The sequence below is a fragment of the Lactuca virosa genome, chromosome 1 (assembly GCF_052849685.1).
Source record: "Lactuca virosa cultivar CGN04683 chromosome 1, Lactuca_virosa_CGN04683_v6, whole genome shotgun sequence".
Taxonomy (NCBI): domain Eukaryota; kingdom Viridiplantae; phylum Streptophyta; class Magnoliopsida; order Asterales; family Asteraceae; genus Lactuca; species Lactuca virosa.
Genome location: NC_136426.1, coordinates 199729523 through 199733892, shown reverse-complemented (window position 1 = coordinate 199733892; position 4370 = coordinate 199729523).

Genomic DNA, 4370 nt, shown 5'->3' with positions numbered 1-4370 from the left:
CTTTTCAAAGATCGACCTGAGATCCGGATATCACCAATTACGAGTCCAAGAAAGCGATGTTCCAAAAACGGCATTCCGAACGTATTATGGTCACTACGAATTTGTAGTGATGCTCTTCAGACTAACCAATGCACTCGCGGTGCTCATGAACTTAATGAACATAGTATGCCATCCTTTCCTAGAAAAAATCATGATTGTGTTCATAGACGATATACCCATCTACTCACGAATCAAGGATGGGCATAGTCAGCACCTTCGACAGGTCTTGGAAACATTGCAAGCGGAAAAGCTTTATGCGAAGTTCTCAAAGTGCGAATTTTGGATTCGGAAAGTAGATTTCCTAGGTCACGTGGTTAGCGAAGAGGGAATTCACATGGACCCCTCCAAAATTAAGGCAATCAAGAACTGGTCAGCACCAAAAACGCCAACGAAAATCCGCTAATTTTTAGGCCTTGTTGGCTATTACCGCAGATTCATATAGAACTTCTCAAGGATCGCTAAACCAATTACTACCCTGAATCAGAAGGGTTTAACTTTCAGCTGGGGAGAGAAACAAGACGCTACATTCCAAACTTTGAATCAAGCCTTGTGCAGCGCACCTATCTTGTCTCTTCCTGAAGGGACAGGAGATTTTGTAGTATACTGAGATGCATCCAATCAAGGGCTGGGATGTGTAGTTATGCAATGGGGAAAGGTTATTGCCAATGCCTCACGACAACTAAAACACACGATTTCGACTACACTTCTCATGACCTTGAGCTAGGAGCAGTAGTGTTTGCTCTAAAGATCTGGAGACACTACCTCTACGGTACAAAGTGCACCATCTTTACAGACCACAAAAATCTTCAACACATATTCGATCAAAAGGAGCTGAATATGAGACAACGACGATGGGTAGAACTACTCAATGATTACAAATGCAAAATTCGTTATCACCTGGCAAAGCCAATGTAGTAGTAGATTCTCTTAGTCGTAATGAGTGCTCAGTTCGTAGAGTAAAAGCACTAACCATGACTCTCCATTCCTAACTATCAACACAAATAAAAGAAGCTCAATTACAGGCCCTAAAACCAGAAAACGTGACCGGTGAAGCCCTAAGAGGAATGGATAAAAACTTAGAAATCAAGGGTGATGGAGTTCGTTATCTCATGAATCGGATCTGGACACCGAAGCTTGGTGGATTCAGAGAAGTTGTCATGAACGAAGCACACAAGACTCGATACTCTGTTCATCCAGGTTCAGACAAGATGTATCTGGAGCTTAAGAAATTGTATTGGTGGCCGAATATGAAAGCAGAAATTGCTACCTACGTGGGCAAGTGTCTGACTTGCGCCAAAGTCAAGGTAGAATACCAAAAGCCCTCAAGTTTACTACAACAACCAGAAATACCTGAGTGGAAGTGGGAATGGATTACAATGGATTTCATAACTAAGTTACCCAAGACAATGGGTGGTCTCGATACAATTTGGGTGATCGTTGACCGGTTAATCAAGTCCGCACACTTCCTACCAATTAAAGAAACTGACAAGATGGAAAAATTGATCAGAACTTACATCAGAGAGATATAACGACTGTATGGCGTACCAGTATCCATTATCTCTGACTGAGATAGTCGATTCACCTCTCGGTTCTGGCAGTCACTTCAAAAATCCCTAGGAACTAGGTTGGACATGAGTACAACCTACCACCCACAAACAGACCGGAAAAGTGAGAGAACTATCCAGACACTAGAAGACATGCTGAGAGCCTGTGTGATCGACTTTCGTAAAGCATGGGATACCCATTTACCACTTGTTGAGTTCTCATATAACAATAGTTATCACACTAGTATTAAGGTTGCTCCGTTTGAAGCCCTTTATGGCCGCAAGTGCAGATCACCTCTGTGCTGGGCCGAAGTAGGTGATACACAGTTAGCTAAAGGAAAAGTTCTTGACAGCACTCTTACTGGTCCGAAAATCATCAGGGAAACGACCGAGAAGATTGTTCAAATCCATGAACAATTGAAAGCCTCTCGAGACAGACAAAAGAGCTAGGTAGACAAGAGATGAAAATCCTTGGAATTTCAGGTTGGTGACCGAGTTCTGTTAAAGGTCTCACCTTGGAAGGGCATGATACGCTTCAGAAAGCTTGGAAAACAAAATCCAAGGTACATCAGACCATTTGAAATCTTCGCAAGGATTGGTCCAGTAGCTTATAAACTCCAACTACAACAAGAAATTCATAACATACACCCTACCTTCCACATGTCCAATCTCAATAAATGTTTGTCGGATGAAACTTTGGTTATTCCACTCGATGACATCGAGATTAATGAGAGTTTACACTTCATGGAAGAACTCGTAGAAGCCTTGGATAGAGAAGTCAAGAGAACAAAACAGAGTCACATACCAATAGTAAAGGTCCGCTGGAATGCCAAACGAGGACCTGAGTTCATATGGGAACGAGAAGATCAGATAAAACAGAAGTATCCACTTATTTTCCCCAATAACTGAAGTTCCACTCAAAGTTCAAATTTCGGGACGAAATTCCCTCTAACGGGGGGATGATGTCACAACTGGAAATTTCCTAGGACAAACTAGGTCTAAAAGTTCAACCATGTACCAGTTGATTCAATGTAATTTGATACAATAGAAATATGACTTTCATGAACCATACTTGTATGGAATTTTATTTAAGTATATGAGGTGATAACCCATATTAGTTTAAGTTATAATAAGCTAATACAAGTTAACCAAAACATTAAGGAGTAAAATGGGTCAACAAAAGTCATATGAATTACATGATTTTAGTAAACTCATTTTAAACATTCCATTCTTGATTTTAAATTCACATATGGCCGAAAAGCCCTTCATGGACTCAATTAGGACCGACAACACATGGCGTAAAGCCCATCATGGCCGAAAACCCAAACCAATTGGGCCAAAAACTCATTACTTTGGTCCATTAGGACCGAAATCTTTGTTTTATGAGAGATTTGAGAGATTTCGGTCATATAGGTAGGAAACACTACCTTCATGGCCATAAACCCTTTCATAGTTGGGAGTAAACTCTTTATTTTGGGAGTAAACACTTTCATTTAGGCCGTAAACTCCCTAAAATATCTTAATATCTTATCCTAATTCAGCTTCCCTAGGTGATAACTCCATTTATCAATGCAAACGTCAACTCAACCTCCGCATATTTACTTAATATTTAAGACACTTTAATATAAATCAATCTTCACTTTTCTCATATTCAGCATACGAAAAACCTTCCATTTCTCTCTCAAAATATCAAACTCATTTCCATTAAGTTTTAAGACTAAGCTCCTCCTGAAGACTTTCTTCAATATAGATATAAACTTTGGTAAGTGATCTTCATTTAAACCAATGTTTATATAAAAGATTTCATTGCTAAATCCATACATTCACACATTAATACTTGTTTAAAACATTAGGATACGACTATCGTTAGGTGTGTTCTAAATCGAAGTCACCGTTTCTATCCCGTTAACAAAACCGTTATCGCACTCAAGGTGAGTTCATACCCCTACATCTTCATAACCTTTTCTATGTTTTAAGGGGGGAGGGGGGGGGGGGGATACAAGTAAAACACAAGAAACTTGTATTAATATACAAACCATTGTTTTATGTTTTATTACGTTTAAGCATCTTTTACGTAGAAATATTAAACATGTGAAATAATGTTATTACCAAATTTGCAAACGGTTACATGCAAAATACGTTAAAAACGAAACGGTTATCATTTTCAACGAAACTATACCTTTTAAACTATAATAGGTATAGTTTGAGCAACATTCACATTACTTTACCCTTTCATGGCAAAGAAACGAATGTATAAAAATACGATTATTTTTATATACATATTAAATATGACAAAATGGGTAACAATTTCAGGCACGGATATTTTCATTCCAAAACATGTATCTCGTTGGAAATTTGTGAGTCATTCGTCTTCATCGTACCTACCAAAGGTATCCATGGAAGTCATTTTTTATAACCAGAGTCTCCCTTTTGAGAGCGTGATACTTGTGTATAGATCTATACGGGACTGATGATCCGACACCCTGGTTAATAGCTACAGCCCGACCGGCAGGTTATGGGTGACAAATGACATATCATTTCGACGCCTGAAGAACGTCGAGGCAGGCAATCATTTTCAGCACAGTTATGAAAACTCACATGATAAACGGCAATAAGTTATTATTACGTGAAATTGATAGTATGCTTATTTTACGTAAATACATATCTCTTCAAATGGTTTTATTTACGAATAAAACTAAATACTATTAAACTAAGTATGGCATATATATTTGCACTTTTCGGTCTTGGAATGTATAAGACTACAGTTCAGTTTTATGGAAAATATAG